Consider the following 24,324-nt stretch of genomic DNA (forward strand, 5'->3'; position numbering starts at 1 on the left):
TTTTGAGTAAAAATATACGGTATATACTGTATACTAGTAAATAATGGACCCGTCAACAGCTGGTTCACCTTAGCCACCCCACCACCTAAGCAACTGCCCCTGCCACCACCCCCTCTCTTTCAGGCCCGCTCCAGTCACTCCCATCCTCACCCCCTCCCGACCCATTATACTTACCTCCCCTTGATCTCAGTCCTCATCTCTCCTGCCAGTGCAGCGCACAAGTACATGCATTGCAAGCGTAATGGGAGCTGGGGCACGATCTGTGCATATTAGGCATGACAGGCATGTGCGCTGCAGCCGCAATTAGGTCATCACGCAAACGTAAGTGATGACCTAATATTGGTCAGGGAACATATATTTATATATACTGCACAGTGTTCCTCTCATATGTCTGTGAAACTAACATAAATACAGTTAAAGGTCAGTAGTTCGGAATCCCAGTATTGATCACTATATATCACTGGTGTATGAGGTGTTCTGATGGATAGATTAGATCTTCTTTTGTATGGAATACTGTAGTCATTCTAAAAAAAATGTTTGAACTTTTTTTTCCTTCAGAAGCAAATGTCACAGTACAGTACTAGTTAATATACTTACTACATTGTTCTAGAGAACCTTTAACATCAATGGGAATGTAAAAATGGCAACAGCTGGGTTATGTCACTGATGATTGGGTCAGCATTGTTAGTGTAGTGTAACCTCTAAAGCTCTAACTGAGATAATACTGGCACCTCTTTTTATTTGAATCTACTACCAGTCTCAGCAGTGCTAAGTTTTGGGGAAGATTCACTACATTTATTTAGAAGGGAAAAAACACCCATAGACATAACTGCGATATGTAACATGTCAAGACTGTAATATCTTTACAGTATTATTTTTTTATTAAGTTGCTGTTTGTCTCTTTTGTGATGATCAGCATTCGTTTTTTTTCAATTTTCTTCTTGAAAATGTAAACCATGGCGACGCCGGATACTTCAGTTAGTATATATATATATATATATATATATATATATACATCCAGAAAACCCAGCACTCATGTATAGAGGGCAATGTCAATACTTGCTAGGGTGCCTTTCCAAAGTGTGAACAACACCTCCATATATACGAAAAAGAAGGACGGCACACCATAGGATGAGTGCAAGACTATATATATATATATATATATATATAATGACCGCACACGTTAGTATATATATTATGTGGCAGAAGCACTGGAGAAGTATGGGATGGCATATATGTGTGTCCCAGATTCCTATCATAAGTGTTTTAAAAACTCCAGGAAAAGTCTGTTATGCCAAACAGACCAGAAGTGTCGGCTTTTGGTAAAAGCCGGATAATGGGTTCTAGGGGTGTGGATGTGAGAAGAGAAGGGAAGGTTCCATCCACAGGCCATTCCAGGTCTTGGGCCTTTCAGTCTGAGAGTAGGCTGATTAGTAGTTGCACCTGGAAGTGGCTTAGATAGGCTGTGTTAGGTTTTGGTTCAGTGTCTCACATACCCTGGGGGAGAACAGACACTGAGGTTTGTTCAGAGACCCTTTTATATTTGGAAGTGCTGTGTTTGTGTTTGTGGTAAGGCAGTAGGACCTGCCACTTCTAGACAGGGAATAACCTGTCTAGTTAGTGCCCAGATGGGCTAGGATTTATTTTTATGTTTTGTTTATTTTGTTGTTTATATTGCACAATAAAACTGGTTCCGACCAGCTTGCACGAAAACCCTGGACTGGAGTGCTGTTTCCTGGCTGCTGTGTGTAAGGAGGTGTCCATCTACCCCAGGAGAGGGACCCCCTACCCTGACTATATCACAATATATATATGCGAAAAAGAAGGACGGCACTCTATAGGCTGATTTAAATCCTTTAAAACGGTCCTTTAATGAGCTGACATTTTGGGGTTCCCACCTTTGTCAGGGACAGCAGTACACAATAAAATTGACAAGACACAAACATTTATAGCCACAGAAATAATCACAAGTCAACTCACCTGAAAGACGCCAGCGTCTGACTCCCGGGACACACGCCAGACCTCACTGACACTGAACCCACAACGTCATCTGCCAGTGCCCTACAGGGAGGATAATTCCATGCAATCATTCCCTAGCAACAAACAATAAAACATTAACGGTGACGAGGCATAACGAATAAAGCCATAATTCATGTATATGCTAGATAAGTAGGTTACTTAGAGATATAACTTAAAGAAAGCATTGGAGACCAAGGGTCTCATTAAGACCCCTGGGAGCGATGGTATCCAAAGCAAAAATCCATTTACTTTCTTTCTGCATAAGAATCTTGTTTCTATTACCACCCCTAACAAGTGGGGGCACATGATCAATAATTATGGCTCTAATGGACGCCACCCCGTGTTTGAAGCGAGCACAATGTCAAGCCATTGGTTGCTCACTAGAACCACTTACTATGGCCTGTCGTATGGCGGAACGGTGGAGAGCCATGCGTTCCTTAAATTGGTATTGAGTTTTTCCCACATACGACAGGCCACATATAACAAAAGTAGTAGAGCAAGTCAAGGCAAAACTGATCTTATAACATTTCCATGACAAAAAGAATTCCCCATCAATAAAATTCTACAGGTGACACAGCCTAAGCAGCGATGACACCCCATTTTAGTGCTCAGAAAATGTGTTGGCTTTAATTGACGGTTCAAACCAGTAATATCCAATTGCATAACGCAATCACCAATGTTTCTATTCCTGGTAAAACTGGGTAAAAGTTTAGAATCCTGTAAGGTAGGTAAGTCCTTATCAGAACTAATTATGGGCCACCAATGCTTAGCCTATTTTACAATATGCAGACTATCAATACAAAATCTATTAACCCAAGGAATACATTTATTATCCAACTTATTTTTTTTTATTTTTTGGGCACAGTAACTCTTCACACGGAATTTCTATAATTTCATGTAAAGCTTGTTCTATCATATTATCATCAGAGGTTATGCATCTAACTCGCAATAATTGGGAGGATGACATCTTTTATTATTATTGTTTGTTGCTAGGGAACAATTGCATGGAATTATCCTCCCTGTAGGGCGCTGGCAGATGATGTCATGGGTTCAGCTCCAGTGAGGTCTGGCGCGTGTCCCGGGTGTCGAACGCTGGCGTCTTTCAGGTGAGTTGACTCGTGATTATTTCTGTGGCTATAAATGTTAGTGTCTTGTCAATTTGTATTGTGCACTGCTGTCCCAGACGAAGGGGGGAACCCCGAAACATCGGATCATTAAAGGCCCGTTCTAAAGGATTTATATCAGCCTAGGGAGTGCCGTCCTTCTTTTTTGCATATATATATATATATATATATATATATATATATATATATATTAGAGGTCATCATATATATATATATATATATATATATAGTCTTGCACTCACGGTACTGTAGGTTTATTTGCAGGGGTGCACTCTTTATATGTGTATTGCTTAACAATCAATAACACATATCTTTAATTAGTGAAGACATGTTATACATCATGTGTGTATAATAGATAAAGGAAATCACTAATAGCAACCTAACTTATATGTGCACTACTAAACGCCACTAATAAACAACGTTTTTAAGGGTAAATATTACATTTTGTGGACTTTCTATGTTCGTCTGGTATATTCAGATAATTTAAAAAAATATCATGTTTTATTGTCTATCAGCTCTCTGAACAGTTAGTAGTCCTTTCCTTCCTGCATACATAGCTTTTGATATTTTTATATGATCAACATAACAAAATAATAAATAATAAACCCCAATTGTAAAATACAATGTTACTATATATTGTACATCTTATTATTAATGAAGTATAGCCTCACTTAAAATCATATAATAAAACCTAAAATTTTCCAGAATTAAAAAAGTTTACATTATTAATATATGACTCATTGTACCCTTCTGGCACACCATTACATTATATCAGCATTCACACAATGTATTACAACAGTCTGTGTCCCCACACATTATGCTAATCTGTGTCATCAAATGACATATGCAATGCATATACCTCACATTGTATACCAGCCATCAGCACCATTGCATTATGCTAGCCAGTGCTCCTATAGTATGGTTTGTGGTGCCCCATCTCTTTGTATTAGCTTGTAATATCACAACATACCATCGCATTACATCAGGCTATCTCCCTATCACATTATAAAAGCCTGAGCAAGGACAGATTCTGTACCTTAACCAACAATAAGCTCATAAAAGACTATGGGGGAGATTCATCAAGCCTTGGAAAGAGATACATTAGAGAGAGATAAAGTGCCAACCAATCAGCTCCTAAATATCATTTTTCAAAGACAGCCTGTAAAATAGCAGTTAGTCGCTGATTGGTTGGTACTATTTATCTCTTTCCAAGGATTAATACATCTAGCCCTATATTTTATTACTGAGTAAAGACAGATAAATAAAATGATACAGCCTAACAACTCAAAAAAGGCAGTAATTGGAGAGTTCTGTCTGTGTGGCAACTGATACTATACCTGGCTGGCTGACAAGCACTGTTCTTTTACCTGTATTTTTGACCATGTAACAACTTTTATCCACACTGTCTCTACATCACACAGCCTCCACTCCAGTTTTCATCTTGCTTATTACCTCGTCCACAGCATGAACACCCTTTCTTCAAACACCCCCCTTATTCAGTGTCCACATAATCCTCTACTTTATCCTTCCCTATCCTCCCCCTCTTGTCTCCTCCACTTGCTGTTCCACCTTTTTTCTCTCATCAGTCTCCCATTCAACCCTCTGCTACTTTCCCCCACCTTTCCTGTTCCTCCACTCTCAACCACCTCTCTCCCTCCATGGCCTTGCTACCCCACCACTAAGCCCCATTCCATCCTGGTTCTGCCTATCACCTTTAGGGCTGCCAAGAGAAATTCTGGGCCCAGACACAGCAACATCCTGTGGGGCCACAGCATGTTGGGCATGGCTGCACCCATGTGTGTGTGGGTCTAGCATGTGATTTACACCCACTCACAGGAGCATGGCATAGCACCCAGCAGCTGGGACTAAAGTATTCACTACTGTATTAGGATGGCGGGACAGTCCCGTAATAGCTGCATTTTTAGCATTTTTTAGCAGGATGTATTAAGATGCTAAAATGGAACACACAAAAATGAAAGCGCTACAGCTTTATATTGTACATCTCTCAAGTAAATAACACATAAACAAAACCTATTTTCTGTCATAGAGATAGATGAATGAAGGACTTCATTTTGACATAACATCAGGTCATCTTATACACACACATTCCGCAGCACATATCCTAACCCACTGCTCCATGCTCCTTCCTCACTATCTACCCCATCTGTGTCACCCCTGTCTGTTTGCCCCTCCCCTTTAGAATGTAAGCTCTCACGAGCAGATCCCTCATTCCTCATGTGCTTCTCCTCCCCCTACTCATAGTATGTGTTACTCCTAACTCCCCAATTGGCACCTAACATTTGGTTGCTGAGGCCCTGCTGCTTGTGTTATGCAGCTATTTTTATAAACCATGTCCTTGTCCTGTATTGTTTTGTATTACTATTAACTGTTTTTCTTGTGTGCTCATTTATGTACTGTGTAAGGCGCTGCGGAACCTTTGTGGTGCCATATAAATAAAGGATAATAATATTAATAATAATAATAATAATAATATTAACCACCTGGTTGGATTATTGATATACTGTAATTGTAGCCAATTAGATAGTGTGACAGAGTGAATTACTTACCACAGGCAATTGGAGGGAATTCAACTTTCACAAGTGCTGGCAGAGTGCAACATGAGGCTGCAGACGGATATGTCAATCAGAGCACCCAGGCTAATCAGTTTATATGGGGAATGAAGGAGCTCTCTGACTCAAAGAGAAAAGATATGGATTTGAAACCAGCCAATTTGGATAGAGCTTAGCCTTTAAAAAGTTGCTGTTTCCTAGGAATCACCAAGAGGATCTTTTGTATGCTAACCTGAAAAGCAGACTTTTACATCAAGCTACAATGTAAGCATCCTTTTGAAGAGGTCAGTATACAGTAACAATAGTTTTAATGGTTAACGTTAAACAAACACAGATCAAAACACCCACTCCCTTTAAAATTGGGAGTTGGTAATATCCCCAACAACCCTCCACTCTGTCACAAAATTTAACCAGCATTTCCAACCTATGCTATTCATTTGTGTTAAATGTATGTGCATGTTTTTATGACATCCTAGTAATAGTCATTACTTTATTTTGTGACGAGGTTCAATGAAGCATAGTTTATAGTGGCATACTGCCTGTTTACTCAAACTCACAGTGCAATGTATGTACTTTCATCAATCTGCATTTCAATCAGCTGACCAATTTCTCTCAGATGTAGGCCAGTGTCTTAATCAGCCAAACTATTTCTTAACAACTAGGAGTAAATTTACTTAGAATCGAGTTTGGTCGAGATGACTATCTCGGGTGAGTTTAGACTTTTTTTTTTCAAATCGCTAATTTACTAAAGGCAAACTCGGGTGAGATGTCTCGATCGTGTTTGTTCAAATCAGGGGCGATAGCCAACTCAAATTAAGTCATCATCGGCCCATATTGCAAATACAATTCATCTAAAATATACATCTTGCAAATTTACCAAGAATCTAGTTTGTAAACTTGCCTGAGAAGGGTATAAACTCAGGCGAGTAAACTCGAAACAAACAGACCTGCCTGGCAGCAGCGGGTTTGTCGAAAGTGACTTCAAACTTGGAAACTGAGCAGGCTGAATAGGTTATGCAGGTACCGCAGAGGCTGCACATGCCACATTTTTTTAGGGGGCGTTTGAACCTGAATGCATTGGTCGATGCTGATGTCATACAGATGTTCAGGCTCAATCGGGCCAACATATACCGTCTGTATGACCTTGTCAAACTGGACATAGGCCCTGATTCAGAGCCGCTCACAAAAAGCGAGCGCTCGCTCTGAATCAGGGCAGCTGCTTTTTAAAAAAAATCTGGCCTCCTGGCCGCTCGCTAAGTTGTGGGTGACCAGCTTCAGGAACGGCTACGTTTGACCAGCCACCCCCCCTCCCCACCTACAAAATGGGGCGAGCTGTCGATCAACACCGACAGCTGCCCCGTTTTTTAGCGAGCCCCAGAGCGAGTGAATTTCTCACTCGCTCCGGGGCTCGCGTGCGCACTGCCCAGCCATCAACCTGCTTGCGAGCGCATAGCGCTTGCGAGTGGGTCTGAATTAGGCCCTTAGTCCCAGAGACAGAACGCTCATGCGCTGTCTCTGGCCTACATAAGCTTTTGAGTGTGTTGCACTTTTTTGCTACTGGAAACTTCCAGTCTGTAACTGGTAGAGTTATAGGGATATCCAAGTCCACATCCTCCAGATACCTGACTCAGGTGATGACTGCATTTATGCTTCTGCTGAACACCTCAATCTGCTTCCCTAACCAGAAGTCACACTGGCATGCAGTCAAGGTAGCTTTTTATGGCATTGCAGGCATGCCAAATGTTATGGGTGCAATAGACTGCAAACACATTGAACTGAGACCATCTAGGGCCAGAGCGCACGTATATTTATTAAGGCACCATGCCCATTCCACCAACGCACAAGTGGTTTGTGATGCAAAACTGAAAATCATGAGTGTTGTAGTAGGCTACCCTGGCCCTTTGTCCACAGCCAGTCATCCCTCCATGACAAATTTGTGGCTCAACAAATGCTGGAGGGTTGGCTGCTGGGTAAGTACATTTCTATATAGTAACCTCCTGTGCAAATGTATTCCTGTGCAAATGTATTCCTAGGTGTTAATAACTGTTTTATATTCCCAAACCACAATAGGTGAATCTGGCTATGGGTGTTGCTCCTGGTTACTGACTCCAATGTCGCTTCCATATTCTCCAGCTGAGCGCAAGTATAATGATGCACATAAGCCCACCAGATCTGTGATAGAATGTACTTTTGGCCTGATAAAATTTCGTTTTCACTGTCTTGATAAATCTGGAGGGATTTTGCTGTATTTGCCGAATAAAGTGTCAGATATTGTGCTCTGCAACTGTTTTCTGCATAATATGTGTTTGCAGCAGTCTTTACCCGCTGATTATGCAGAGGATAGCGAGCAGGCTGGGGATTTTGTTGATGTAGGCAACAGGTGGACGACAGAGAGTGGAGGACGGGTGAGGCAGCAGCTCATCTTGGATCATTTTTCGGGTTAGCATACTTAATTAGATTGTGTATGAGCACTACTTTAGCCGCGTTGAATGTGTTGGCCAGACCATTTTGGACAAATTACATCATTAGCCTGGCCTTTAGGTCTTTGACATTTAAATTATGTGCAAGTGTTGGACTGTGTTAAAGTGGCTTTGAAATATGTGTTTCCTTATTTGTCATTGTCCTTTTTTTTTTCTTTTTCAAGTTAATATATTGTAGTCCCATTTATGTGCAAATGTCTATAATCCTGTTTTGTTTAGGATTTTTAAGCAAATCTTATAGCATATTTGGCCTCCGATAGGTTTGTTCTTCAGTTTGACTAGCGCCACATCACTTATTCACAAATAGGGCAAATTTGTCTGTTAAAAATTAACAAAAAAACATTACCATTTACATGGCCTGATATGTGTGTCCATAAGACATCTGTTCAACCTGATTTATCTATTTCAGTCAAGCATACAGTACTGTTTTTTGTTTTTGTTTTTCTTACATTCAAAATAAAATTTATTTTTGAAGTGTGGCAAACCTTGTTTTTTGGGTTAGTCAACTGTCCCAGTTGGCCAGACCTTCCACGGAGTCAGATTTTTAGATGTACTCTTCTTATTTTTGTGTTTTGGAGAGGGCCCGCAATAAATTAATACAAAACACATATTTTAGCTGAAGGTGTTATGGACACCTTGGATACATTAGCCAAATCACTTGCACTAGATATGTTTGTACCACATTGGCTTTTGGGTGCATTGTGCAAGCATAACCAATTCAATGAATGCAAATTTGTCAAAATTCTTAATTTTTTCTTGAATTAATTTGCCAACACAAGTGTTCCATAAGTTTTACTGCTTTATAAGGAAGGAATGAAAAATGCAGTTATATTGCAGGAAATGTTGAAGCAATGGTAAATAAGCAGGAGTAATTGTTAAACTACTCCAAAACATACAGTATTGTGTAACATTTTGAACAAGACAAATTGTTTAACATTTTGAACAAGACAATATGCACCCAACAATCCATTTCCAACGCAATTAGACATTAAATCAACTTATTTGTATTTTTTTTCAAAATGCAAGGAAACACTCCAAAAACAAGTCAAACAATGTATGAAAATGTTGCATTAATACAGGGACATGTACACATGAATATTTAAATTTAAGAAAATAAAAGGCCACTGAAACAGAAAAAAACATTGTCTGCTATTTTATTTTAGATTTTGATTCTACAACTTTTTAAATTGCAGAACTATTTAGATTGTCCCCTGGCGCCATGAGCAGCTTGGGTACCACCTCGGGTACGGAGAGTTCTTCGGTGTGGTGTTGGAACCGTTATTGGTGTGTGGGAGATGCTGCTGGACATTATGCTGGGAGCTGGTTCAGGTAATCTGTGTAGAATTTGTGTTCCTAAATTGTGTAGGATACCTGAAAATTTTCTGCGCACAGAGTTTTGTTGCTCTATGACACTTAAAATTTGATCATTGAATCTATATGGGCATTCCTGCTGTTGAAGATGGGATTGTTCCAATTGCAACATGGACTCTCTAATGTGTTCCATTGTATTTGCTTGGTATGTTAGCTCCATCCTCATACTTAACATGTTTTTGTTATGCCTGTGGACGATTTTATTTATTGTATTGTTTTGAGTCACGTCGGTTGTGAGCAAATCGATTTGTTTTTCTTGTAATGAGGGCATTTCTTGCCAGCATGTATCATGTATTGGTGAAATATATTCGCCTATTGACACTTTTTGCCTGTTCGCGACTTACCGCCAAATTCAATTCCATGCAGATTTTGCCTAAGCGGAAACTCGATGCATTGAAATAGGCGTAAAAGTTTCTCCAAGGAATAGCAGGTAAAAGAAGTGCAAAATGTATATTTTGTGGTGCAAATGTGGGAAAATGACTCTAAACCCTTGGGACAGCCCCCCAAAGGACAAATCTACAAAAATGATGAAAAAAAAAACACCACTAAAAATACATGTTTTGGGGCATAAAAGAAAAAAGTGGGTGGATAAGCATACAAACTAGTGAAATAGGCTTCTTGGGGGGCTACAAGGATGGGTCAGGTGTTTATGTGATTGCAGGTGCATGCAGCAAGTAGATTTTTTACATTTTTAAAAGTTAGCTTTAGAGATATTAAAATATGCTTGCACTCCTTTTCAAGGACCCCAAATTTGAATGGACTACTTATTTTTACCAAAAATACTGCTTTATGCCATTCTTCACCACTTTTACATAGACGCTAATAGAAAGCAATTTAACCAACTTAAGTACAAAAAATAGAATTATTAGGGCTATTTGTACACATCTATATTGATTTCCTATGTTAGTGTATCTTTTCCTGGGGTACAGGCTGATTTCCCCAATTATTTCAGTACTTTCTGCCTGTTTTGCATTTGGCGATTTCCGTTTTCACCTGTTTTGGACTTGAAATCGCCGAAAAGAGGGGAGGCACACGGAATTAATTTGCCTCTGAAACAGGCGAAGGAGCCGGAAGTTGAACTGGCGTTAACTTTACAAATTGTAATCTCTAATTGTATAGGGGCCCTAGTTAACAAGCAAAAGCCAAATACAAAGCAAATCAGGCAAATATTCTACTTTAGAGTACACATATGCATATTAGTGGCTATTAAACTGTTGTAAATACAAAATGTCTACTGCATTGATTAGGTATGTACATAAAAATATGGGCATATTTATTTAAACCCCTACAAATAAAAAAGGGAAACAGCCTCAACTTTAATCTAAAACATGTAAACGTATGGTAATGTACAGCTGTGATTTTAACTTAAAAATTATTCTTTTATGTGTTTAGTTTATGTTATTTGAAGACCAGAAAACACAGACTCACCATCAAGATGGGGTGATGATGGACCAGCTGGAGAAGACCAAGTGTCCATTCTTCTGGCTTCAGCTTGTGATGACATGGTCTGTGACACAATGGCCAAAGCATGATATGTCCTTTTTTGGGGAGGAAGGTGTGATGGATCTAAAAACCCATAGTGCATATAAACCATAGCAAAGTGTCACTATTGTTTTGTCCCTCACAAATATGTGAATTAACTTACCGGACGCCTCAGAGTCTGCATCCTGGTGTTGCCTGGTTCTTTTTTGGGATGCAGCTGTGGGTTTAGCTGTGTAAATGTGTTAAAAAAAATTATGATTTTGCATTATATCTAAATTATGTCATTATTTACTAATTTGATCATTTCCACTACAAACATAAGCCAAAACTTGTTCAGAATGAGTCTACAGTAATGATGTTATTCTTGTATCTGTCTGATTTCTTTTTTAGGTATGTTTTTTATGTTTGGGGCCTACATTTAGGGGCTTGGAATATTGTAAATCAAAATTGAACACCTTAAAAATGCCTGCCATATAGTATTTTAATTTCAAATTATATGTTTAAATACGGACATATTGCTAGTGTAAAGACAATCTCACACATTTAAGTCTAAAACCAGACAAATGATAACACATGTTCCTTGTCGACTTTGGCACCTATGTATTCCTGCAGTACTATATGACACATGAAGCATTTAAATGTTTATTAAAAATTTCATTTGACAAATATATTAGACTAACAAAAAATGACAGTTCACAAAAGATTTGGGTAGTAAGCTTCCCTCCATCTGCTGGTCTACATACAATTCCCTGCATGCTTACAAGTAGTTTGTAAATTCTGTCTGAGTTCCACTATGGAACTCCATGCTGACATGTGTTAGGCCATAGGGGTCATTTCCCAAAAAAGCCATTTCTTAGAAATAAATATGATGGCCATAGCCCAATCCCCCCCCCCAAAAAAAACCCAAAAAACAGGTTACTTTAAAAAACATACATTTGACAATAATTCACCATTTGAAACAACAAGGACCATCGTTTAAAACAGTATTTACATAAACATTAAACAAAAACTGGAAAGTGAAGTTTTAGGAAATTTAATTTAGCAAACTTACAAATGGTCTTAGGGGCATCTGTGTCCCGCACATAGCTTTACCGCACCACTTCAGGCAGAATGATACTTTTCAGTAGCTCCTCATACTCCAGATATGAGGCTGCATAAGGAGACCCACCACCAGTAGCTTCTGCAGACTTCATTTCATTGGCCATTTTGGACTTGATGTGGTGCTTTATGTCTGAGAACCTTTTCTTACAATGGCCCTCGTCCCTCTTGGTAGGGCCAACCGCATTACCGGCAGAGACAACACCAGCCCAAATGACACTTTTGCGTCGAGCAGAGGTGCTGGCTGCCTTTCTACCGAACAACAGGTGCTGGTGCTTAATCACCTCTGTGACAAGTGCCAGGTGCTAATCAATAGTAAAACGGACATTACGTCCAGTTTTGGTCTTTCTCCTGGTCTCCAGCCATCATCCACCAACTTCAAATACAAACAACACAGTAAAAATAAAAGACAAACAAACACAAACCTCCTCTACTACCACTAGAAAACACACCACACACATGCAAATAAACACTGTCAGGACCAAATTAAATAGACAACAGACAGGAAAATTACAAACAAAAATCACTATATTCACTCACCAAACAACAATCGCAACCGACCGCAAATCACCTCACTGTCCTCACTCTCCAAACTCCAAAAACCAACCCACAAGGTTTTGTCATTTCCAGGGCTAGTTATAAGCTTAGTGATCACTCCAACACATGACATCTGTTTAGCCAATCAAATAAACCTACAGAGGTGTGTCTGCAAGGAGAATGGGGTTCTCGTCCGAGTAATTCACAGTTTATTATGGGCAGGCAGCAGAAAGCTCACTCGGGCGGGATTGAGATAAAAAAACACTTGGGCAGGAGAGATAACTCACTTGAGCTTGCTTCAAAATCATCTGAGAAACTCGATCTACTGTACTTCACCATCGACCAACTAGATTTGGCTCAAATCGCATGTTGGTAAATTTGCGAGTTAAATAATGTTAAAATCACCTGAGTTCAGGCGAGGTCCAAGTAACTCGGGCCAAACTCGATTCTTAGTAAATTTACCCCCTAGTCTTAAGGGCAGCTTGCTGAGGGATACAGCTTGGTGTAGCAATGCACGAAATGTGGATAACTATGTTTGCTTTCTGAATAGTTAATAAAACAGTTGGACAAACAGTGAACAACAAATAAGAGCAGGTAATAACAACCTCATTCTTTGGAAGTTGTTTGTTTTCACCAAGAAATTCAAATAATTTGAAAAACAAAATGTATAAAAAACAATTTTTATGATTTCACTGCATGGTATCTTCTTTAAGGCTATTACATCCTTTACTCTCCCTGCAGCTCATCCCTCTGTACACATTGCCGCCTAAATCATCTACTCTCCTCTTATGAACACACATGAGCTTTTTACTTATCTATACACATTAACAATAACATCCGCAACCTGTCCCCATAAAAATCGTTCATACAATCCCACAAATATATTTATATCTCTATCCTGCTTCTTCTATTAGCTGTTGACATATCACCAAATCCAGGCCCCACACACATGCCCCACTCAGAATGGGCTATGGGCCTGTTTCAGCTTTGATTGCAGTGACTAATACCCATGCAAACGGCCAATTGTTGGCTACTGCGTATGCATCGCAGTGCATGAACTGGCCACTGAGATTGGGACTGCGATTGCAGTGACTATTCAGTCCTATCGCAGAGTGATTGACAGGAAGTACCATTTGTGGGTGGTGACAGGGGGGTGGTCGGGGAAACGCAGGCGTCCCAGTGCATTTGAAATCTGTTGCATGGGCATGCATAACTTATCCACTGCGATGCTCTATGCAGCATGAAGCCTCATAGCATGCACTGAAGTTAGCAATTTCAGAGTGAGGTCTGACCTTGTGCAAGTGTGCGTGAGGCTGCAATGGGGCTTGATTTTTTTTTTTTTTTTGCAGTCTTGCTAGTGATCCAAGCTGAATCAGGCCCTATAAATGCAGCTAACCTCATAAACATCATGTGTCTCCCTTTACCCTCCAAGTCACTAAAATGTGTCTTATGGAATGCACGCTCTGTTTGCAATAAACTAACATCCATCCATGACCTCATTATTTCAACTAACCTCAACCTTCTGGCTATCGCCCACTTGGGCCACTTCAACAATTTCTGGAACATATTTCTGCCTGGCTCCCTCACTTTTTATCCTCTGACATCATCACCATCATCATGGGTGATTTCAGTATCCTTATTGACAGTCCACAATCTCCTCCTGCCTCCAAATTACTCTCTCTAACCTCTTCTCTTGGCCTCTCATGGACTGACTTCTCTACTCATCAGGAGGGCCACTGCCTTGATATTGTATTCACCAGACTATGCTCAGTTTCTAAATTCACTAATACTCCTTTTCCTCTCTCAGATAACAACCTTATCACCTGCACACTCTCCTCCATTGCATCAACCTCAATGTCATTGAAATCAACCAAGTCTCCTCAAACTCGCAGAAATATTAATGCTACTAATTTTCAACAACTATCCACCTCTCTACAACAACGACTCTCACCAATTTCTACATTCACTTCTCTTGAGATTGCTGCATCACACCTAAACCAGATTCTAGTAAAAACCCTCGATTAAGTAGCTCCAGCTACCCATCACACTCCATGTAGACTTAGACGTCAACCGTGGCATTCTAAATTAACAAGGCATCTACAAAAACTCTCACATAAAGTAGAATGTCAGTGGTGAAAATCTTTTACTCCAAGTGGCTTCCTCACATATAAGACTATCTGCCACTCTTAAGGGGCACATCCACTAGGCAATGGGGTAACGACAGTATGATTACAACATTGTAATCGTACAATCATTCCCCATACCGTGCAGTGCCTACACTGAATGATTAGTCATTCAGTGTAGGCACCCTCCATCATCCCTGAATATGTCCAATCTGTCTTTATTGGCAGATTGACCGGCATGTTCAGCCGATGATTGATGTCGGAAACAGCAACTGGGAGTGCACATCGCTGGTCGTTTCCAATCTTCTAGTGCACGATTTCTGCATGATTAATTAGCAATTGCACGATTACGATGTCGGAATCATACAATTGCTCATTAATATCTGCTAGTGGATGTGCGCCTTTACTGTAATGCTCTGGACACTACCAGACAAACATATTTCCAATCTCTTATCTCTACTCAAGCCTCTAACCCCAAGTGACTTTTTAATATATTTAAATTGCTTCTTACTCCTCCCTCACCCAACCCACCTGCTACTATCTGAGCACAAGATCTTGCTACCTATTCAAGGACAAGATTGATAAGTTTTGAAATGAAATAGTGGGCTCTTCCTCAGCCAGTGACCTGGTCAATCCCCTACCTGAACCCTCTGGCACATTCTCCTCATTTGACCCCACAAATGAAGATGAAGTATCTACATTCTTCTCATCCTACTATATTACCTCTCCTCTTGATGCTATACCCTCACAAATCATTAAAGCATTGTCTCCTTTGCTTGTCCCAACCCTAACTAAAATCTGTAAACTCTTTCTCTCTACTGGTATCTTTCCATCACTGTTCAAGCACAAAATGATTACTCCCATTCTGAATAAACAAAATTATGAGCCTAACACACACTCAAATTACCATCCCATTTCCCAGCTCTTGTGCCCCTCCAAGCTACTCGAGAGACTTGTCTACACCCCTACACACACTTTCTTAACTCACACAACTTATTGGACCCAATTCAGTATGGCTTTCATTCCCAACACTCCACAGAGACAGCACTGACTAAGGTAGTGAATGATCTAGTCACTGCCAAGGCTAAAGGTCATTACTCACTTTTAATTCTCCTAGATCTCTCTGCTGCTTTTGACACTATTAACCATTATCTTCTCATACATAACTTATTGGACCCAATTCAGTATGGCTTTCATTCCCAACACTCCACAGAGACAGCACTGACTAAGGTAGTGAATGATCTAGTCACTGCCAAGGCTAAAGGTCATTACGCACTTTTAATTCTCCTATATCTCTCTGCTGCTTTTGACACTATTAACCATTATCTTCTCATACATACACTACAATCTCTAGGTCTTAAGGACACAGCCCTTTTATTGGTTCTCAGCCTACCTATCTAATCACTCTTTCACTATTCGTTCTGATTCTGCCTCCTCTTCACTACCTCTATCGGTTGGAGTACCACAAGTCTCAACCTTAAGTCCTCTGCATTTCTCAATCTATACCATCTCTCTTGGCAAACTAATCAGCTCTTTTAGATTTTAGTACCATCTGTACGTGGATGATACTCAAATCTACCTATCCTCCCCAGATTTGTCACCATCTGTATTGGTCCATGTTACTGAATATCTTTCTGCCATTTTATCTTGGATGTCACCTCTCCACCTCAAATTTAATATTTCCAAAACAGAATTAATTATATTTTCACAAGCCAATAGCAGTTACCAACCTTATCTCTCTATCACTGTTGATTACTCGACAATCCACCCTGCCCCACAAGCTCGCTGCCTAGGTGTCATCCTTGATTCTGTACTGTCCTTTGTTCATTCAATCTGTCTCAAAATCATGTTAGATACATCTAAAAAACATCCACAATTCTACCATATCTTATACTAAACACTGCACAAACTGTAATCCATGGACTCATTATTTCCCGCATTGACTATTGCAATAGTCTCCTTACTGGTATTCCCCAAAACAGGCTCTCACCACTACAATCCTATTATGAATGCAGCTGCGAGGCTGATCTTTCTCACCAAATGCTCATCTGCTGCTCTGCTCTGTCAGTCCCTCCATTGGTTACTGGTTTTGTACCATACTGAATGCAAAATACTTTTACTTACACATAAGACTATTTACCAAACTACACCAACATACATCTCTTTATTCCTCTCAAAATATCTCCCAACCTAACCTCTCCGCTCAGCACAGGATCTGCGTCTCTCATCCTCGTGCATTACTTGCTTCCATTCACGGTTACAGGACTGTTTTCGGGCTTCACCCTCTCTGTGTAATGCCCTCCCATGCACAATATGACATTCCTCTAGTCTCCAAACCTTTAAGCATTCCCTGAAAACTCACTTCTTCAGACAAGCTTATCAGATTCCAGAAGCGCCCACATATCCTTCATAGCTTCCATATTGAATTCCAGCGCCTCTCACAGTCCACAATTACTTCATGCATAGTCTTTCTTTCACATCCACCTGACCTTTGGCCAACATTCCTGTGTGACTGGATCATACAGCCCACCAAGAACATCTGCTATCTGGCTGGACCAAAATGCTATATATAGCACTTATCCTCATGTATCAATGCCTATTTCCCTATAGATAATAAGCTTGCAAGCAGGGCCTTCCTACCTCTATGTCTGTCTGTTATTACCCAGTTTTGTTCTATTAATGTTTTCAATTGTTAAGCGCAATGGAATATGTTGCCCTATATAATAAGCTGTTAATATATAAAATAAATAATAAGTATCCTGTTTATCCTAGAAATTGTTATAGTGCTTCAAGTGTGAAGTCTTCTGATTTCATTCACCTGCTTATTGTAGGTATGCACTATTCCTGTTTACACTTCAGACTGTATTACTGCACAGTGAGGCCATTGCCTATCTCAGAATTGCAGCTACTACCTTTTCCATGACTCTTTTCTCCTCATACCATTGGTACTACAATGATGGTGGTAGTTGTTCTGAGGGTTCTCTGTCTGAGTTTTGGGGTTCATGCTGAGTTTATGCTGAATTGATTACTCCGGGTTCTGGGGATTGGGTACTGGTTCTATATCCCTCTATGTGGGTGTAGGCTCCAGTCACCAAGCTCTGGTAGTCATTTTGTACTCTATTTAGCAGATTCCAGGCTGGCTGTAGATCAGTTGCATTAGTCACTATCTTGTTCACTAAGTTCTCAAACATTGGTTCCAGCTCCTATCTCTTATTATTAGGGCTAGGGCCTGAGGGCTCAAATAAGTGTAGATGCATTCACATGCAGCGAAAGTATACAAATCTGCGATCGCACGGCAAGGCAATAGCACACCCACTATGTCTTAGCGTGCGATTGCTCTGTATATGCAGATGCCCACCAGCCTGTCTTAAGATGCCCACTTTCCCACATCATGTCCAGGAAGTGTATATAACCATCGGAAGCAATCGCAGCACTTGTGGCTGACCATACCGTACCGCAAGCAATGCGAGTGATTCAGTGTGATTTTAAACCATGTGATGTGTACTATGATGCTGCGTCTTAATTATGCACGCCTCTGAAATGGTGTTGAGAAGCTCAGGCACGCCTGCATTTGCCCCACCACTCCCCCGTTTACATGGACCATCCCCTGTCACCACCCACAAATGGCTTGTCCTGTCACTCTAGCAAGCGATCTGTCTATGCGCAGCGACCGAATGCTTCCCGATCACCTGGACTAGTTCTCGCACTGTATTGCGTACACATGCGCAGATTGCAAAAAATCAGCTGACTGGGAGTTTTACAGAGATCTATGACCTCTTAGAAGGCACTAAATGACATACCACATGGGTCCTCTCCATGATTAGACAGCTAATCCACTCTCCTATAATCCTCATCAACCCAGTCCACGGTTCCTGTCTAGGATCTGACTATTCAAATGGTCACCCACTCATGGTTAATTATAAAGCATAAAAATAAACTAAAAACTTGTAAAGTGTTACACAAAACACTCAACACAAATAATATTTGGAGGGGAAACTTAGTTGGGAAGCAACTAAGGCCCTGATTCAGACCCACTCGCAAGCGGCTGTCCGCTCGCAAGTGGGTCGATGTTCTGCACTGAGCATGCGCACGACGGAGGGAGCTCCGTCGTGCGCATGCGCCAGACGCGACGAGCGAAGGACTTTCCTTCGCTCGTTGTGTCTGATCAAAGGGGGCGTGCTGTCGATGTTGATTGACAGCACGCCCCCTTTGGTGGGCATGCCGGGGGCGTGCCTTCCTGACGGGGGCGTTCCTAAGGGAACGCCTCCCATCAGAAGCCGGCCCACTGACATCACTAGTGATGTCAGTGGGAGTGATTTTGGCTCTGATAGAGCCAAAATCACTCCGTGCCTTCCGGTTGAAAACCTCAACCACAGGATCCGGCTCGCAGTTTCGATGGTCGCGATGGTCAAGACCATCGCGGCCATCAAACTGCACGCTCGTATAGGCTGTGGGTGGTGACCCACAGCTATACGAGCGTCCTGGAGGACGCTCCATAGTTATGGAGGCCGGCCCTCATTCAGAGCGTGCGCTCTGCTCAGAGCGTACGGCTCTGAATGAGGGCCTAAATCTGTAGTCACTGAGGGTTATTTGCTAACATTGCATTCAGGTGCAAATGAAATTAAGTCATACAAACCATCAAGCTATAGCTTTAATTGTTTAACTGCTCCTGGACAGATATAAACTAATTGCCAGTTGGTTCTTATGGATTGAAATGCAATATTAGTAGTACCATTATTTCTCTGGGTTTCAACTATAAAATGATGCTGTTTTCATGAAAATCGGTTCAGTGGGTTTTGCGCCAACTTGGAACAAACAGAGAGACACAACAGTTTTATGATATTAGTATAGAAATACTGTGAAATATAAAATATTTTTTTCACACCTAAACTATTGCAGTGGACAATTATCTTTTTCTTGTGTGCAGTTAACAGAAAGTGAGTAATGAAGGGGGTTGCTCATTGGACAGACAAAGGGCCTGATTCAGACCCGGATGCTAAGCCGCGAACGTACACTATGGGAGATTGTCACCCGTCTGCGCATGTGTATGCGGCAATATGTGCAGGTGCGAGCCACTCACTAGGATCAGGTATCGTTCACTTGTCACTCGTAGTACACTGACTGGACGCTACTTTGAGTGACAGATAGTGCCGTTTGTAGGTGGTAACTGAGGAAGGTGCTTGTGAACGGGGGAGTGGTGCTGCAAATGCAGGCGTGTCTGGGCGTCAAAATGGCATTTAATGGGCATCCATAATTAGTATGGAAGCGTCATTGTACACATCATCTGGTTGTATTTCAGCCTGCAGCGTGGTAGGATCTACCTTAAGGGCTGCGAGCAGCTCCGATGGCTCTCGATGTTACTGATTAATCATACATTTCCTGGAGATGACATGTGCTAAGATAGAAAAAAGTGGGCGTCTTTACACCGGCGTGCAATCATTCTGCCATCGCTCTCTAAGACATAGGGGGCATCCTAATGCCTTACCGTGTGATCGCGGCATTTGCATAACTGCCCCTGATGACTGCGCAGCTTAGCGTCCGGGTCTGAATCACCCCCAAAGTCCTGGTCATACCCACATTTTACGTGTTTACGCAAATTTATATTTATATACACTAAAGCCAGCGCCAGAGATTATCTTGTATTGTAACTTTCCAGAGCTTGTGCCCAATAGGCAATGCCATCAATTGATGGTATTTGGCTATAGAAGACCAGGACAACTCTATATTGGAACAGCCATCGTGTATAATTATGACCAGAGGTGTAGCACATGGCCAGGGCGCCCAGAGAACATGCGTGCTACTGCGCCCACCCCCAAGTGTGCCATAGAGGAGGCGTGTACAGCATGTCGAGTTAAATTAAAAGGAAATAAAAATAAACATTAGGGGCAGCATTGAACTGGGGCATAGTGTGTTAGATATATTCCCATCTACTAAGTAATTGCACTAATAAAATCTAGTTTTGTGTGCACGTAATAAAAATACATCTTACCTAAATGGTGGTTTCTCTGCAATGGGGAACCTCTACAGAAATTGAACCTCCCTGAGCAAACAGTGTCTTCAGTCGGTATTCACTCTTCATGCAGGAAATCACATGGTCCGGAAGATGCTTGTTTGTGTAGGAATGTAACCAATGTCACCACCATACAACAGAGGTTCAACCAGACTCATGCCCCTGTGTCACCTCTTGTCCTGTGCCCTCCACAGCCTACTGCCCCCTGTGACTTTCCAGCCTCCTGTCCTTTCAGCCTTCTGCCCCATCACTCCATCCTCCTGTCCTACTGTATGTCACACCAGTCCCTGTCACTTCAGCCCCCTTTCACACCAGGTTTGTGTATTAGATCCCTGTCAGTTAATGTACCTGGATGTGATGTGGAGTGAGGGCGGAAGTGTGTTTCCATGCCCTTAAAGCACTGTCACTTTAGAAACTTGTACCCTCATGGGCTTGCTTCGCTTGCTACGCTTCTGACATGGTGGCTCGCTCTGCTTCACTCGCCGCAGGTTACTATTCCTGATCGATGTCAACATGGATAATAACTGATGACATCAGGGCACATTTCTGAAGGGGATCTATCCCCAATCATCACACCAGCCCCCTGTCAAACTAGCCCCCTTTCCCTTCAGCCCCCTGTCTTTCGAGCCAACCCCCTCGCCTGCCCCCTTTGATTTACCTTCTTCTCTACAACCTGCATGCTCCACTTCCTGCTCCTCATAGTATAATTGTTGTGCATAGCACTGCATATATATATATATATATATATATATATATATATTCCATAGACAAAAAACCTTACGGTTTCACATGTCTCATTAAGGCTTCTTAGACTATCAGAAATTTCACAAAACCTACTCAATTTCTACCACTCAAACTTAAAAAATCAATGAAATTCCGATCATTAAGGCTGATGCCTTAATGGACGTGTTCCTTGCGCAATACAGATATGCTATGCAAACACACCCTGTGGTTAACTGAAGGTTCAGCACTCCCACAGAGTGAGATTGCTGTCACTCACAAAATGGTGGAGCTGCTAATTCATAGAATTGCGTGCTCATTGGAATACACACATGCAGTCTATGCAAATGAGGTCTGTGCAGTTATGTGGCACACACATCCCACTCAGTGCCCACAATCTTCCTATTCAATCACCACAACAATCCCACTGGGTTTCAACATCCTTCTCACTCCATACATCCATCTCATTCAGAATACAGTTTCAGCTCTCTTTTTGGTAAAACTATTATACTCTGTCTATGCATGTACATTTTCTTCATCTATACACCTCCATGCTGCTCTATCTTTCCCAATCCTTACTGCTGTGTTGTCTACCAACTGTGCTAATCTGTATTCCATCATCCGCACCAATCTGGCTTTCCCCATCCGATCCGCCCTGTCTTCCTGCATTTGTGACACTCTGTTTCCTTCCATCTGCACCACTGCCTTCCCCAAGACATGCCGCTCTGTCTTCCCGTCATCTGTGCCACTCTCTCTTCCTCCATCTGCACCACTCTGACCCCCCAAACCATGTCACTCTGTCTCCCTCCCATCCCCACCACTCTGTCTCCCCCCATCCACACCAATCTATCTTTCCCAATCCCTACTGTTATGTGTTCTCCCATTTGTACTAGTTTGTATTCCCTCATCCATACCAATCTGTCTTTACCCACCTGTCCTGCATCCATGCCACTCTGTACCTCAGAACCACTTCGCTCTGTTCTCCAAAACTGTGCAACTCTGTCTCCCCCCATCCATACTGCTGTCTTCTCCCCATCCGCACCACTGTTTTTCATCCATCTGCATCACTTTGTCCCCCCAATCCAAAACCACTGTTTTCCACCCATCTGAATCACTTTGGTTTCCCCCATCTGTGCTGCTTAATCTTCTCCCCTCTCCATGCCTTTCTGTCTCCCTCATTCACACTGCTCTGTCTCTTGCCCCCACCCACACCACTCTTGACCTATCTACACAGCTCTATCTTCTGTACAGACCTCAGTTGCATAGACTGCATGTGTGTATTCCAATGAACACACAATTATGTGAATTAACAGCTCCACCAATTTGTGAGTGACAGCAATCTCACTCTGTGAGAGTGCTAAATCTGCAGTTAACCACAGGGTGTGATGGCATGCCATATCTGTATTGTGCAAGGAACAGAATTGAATTGCTTTTTTAAGTATGAAATTGAGTAGGTATTGTAAAATTTCAGATCATGACAAAGAAGCCTTAATGAGACGTGAAACTGTAAAGTTTCATTGCTTTTTTATAATGTATTAAGCACAACCAGCACCGGGCTATTCAGAAGCAGACCTGGTTGACAAAATACAGGGGACAAACAATGTATTTTGCGCAACCAGCACTGGCTCTGAGCCGATCATGGTTCTGGAAATACATGGGAAAAAAATGTGTAGGGTTCCTATGTAAATTCCAGCCAAAGCATTACCCATTTTTACACATGATTTCATTTTTTTTCAATACAGCAGCACAGATGGATCTCATGGATCTGTCCGTGCATCTGTGTTTATTTTTATAATACACAAATGCAGGCATCACGGAACTCCCTGATCCAAGCCTGCATCTGTCTGCTGTCGCCCACACCGCCTCTAACCTGAGCACCTAAACTGGGTTCCCATCTATGCTTACGCCTGCTGAAATTGCACTGTACATGCCCAGAAAGCTGACTTCCTTGATTGTGACAGAGACAGGGGAGGTAATGGTAGTTCTACATAGGCCAAGTACAGTAAGTGTGTTGCGAAAAGGGGCATTTTAAGAAAGGAATGGCCTGTGTGCAGGCTCTATGTGGGCCCCCTCCTATCTGGCAGTGCAGTAAACTCTGGCTTTCTGCCAGAGTCTACAGTGCATGCACAGGTCTCTGGGAACATTGTATCCTTGTTATGTTCCTGGAGACATCTCTACTGCACATGTGCATATCACAAGGAAAGTGGCTGCCACACCATTGTACCAGTGACTAGAGTCTGCATCACTAGCCAATTCTGGACTCCAGAGAGGAAAGTACCATTATATGGGTGCAGGGAGTGTGGTGTGGGCCTCCTTGGACCCAGAGGTCCATGTGCACTGCACACCCTATACCCATTATAGATATGCAAATTATTGCAAACATATGCAGACCTCGACACAGATGACTTTCTGCCTTTAAAGAAAGCTGCTGGCCATGGTGAATATACTATCAAGTGCTCTTTGAGCATACCTTCATTTCTTGATTTACCACTTACCTTCTTGGAGACCCACTATTAAGGACGTGGTATATTGCCGGGCCTTTACTATTCTATTCAAGGCTATACTGTAGCTATGTGGAAATACATGCTATACTTGCCTGCTGAGCCGCTACAATATTACCACTACCCGCATGGCTATAACAGCAAACTATGCTGCTGGATATCAGTGACATCATCCTCCATCATTAGCATAGTGTCTTAGCAGGATCATGAAGCTGACACATAGAGTTGCCATACAACTGGCAGGAGCAGTGGCCCCACTGCTCTGCCAGAGCGCTTATTTGTTACAGCA

Source organism: Taudactylus pleione, unplaced genomic scaffold (genome assembly GCF_031769625.1).
Source record: "Taudactylus pleione unplaced genomic scaffold, aTauple2 ptg000021l, whole genome shotgun sequence".
Taxonomy (NCBI): domain Eukaryota; kingdom Metazoa; phylum Chordata; class Amphibia; order Anura; family Myobatrachidae; genus Taudactylus; species Taudactylus pleione.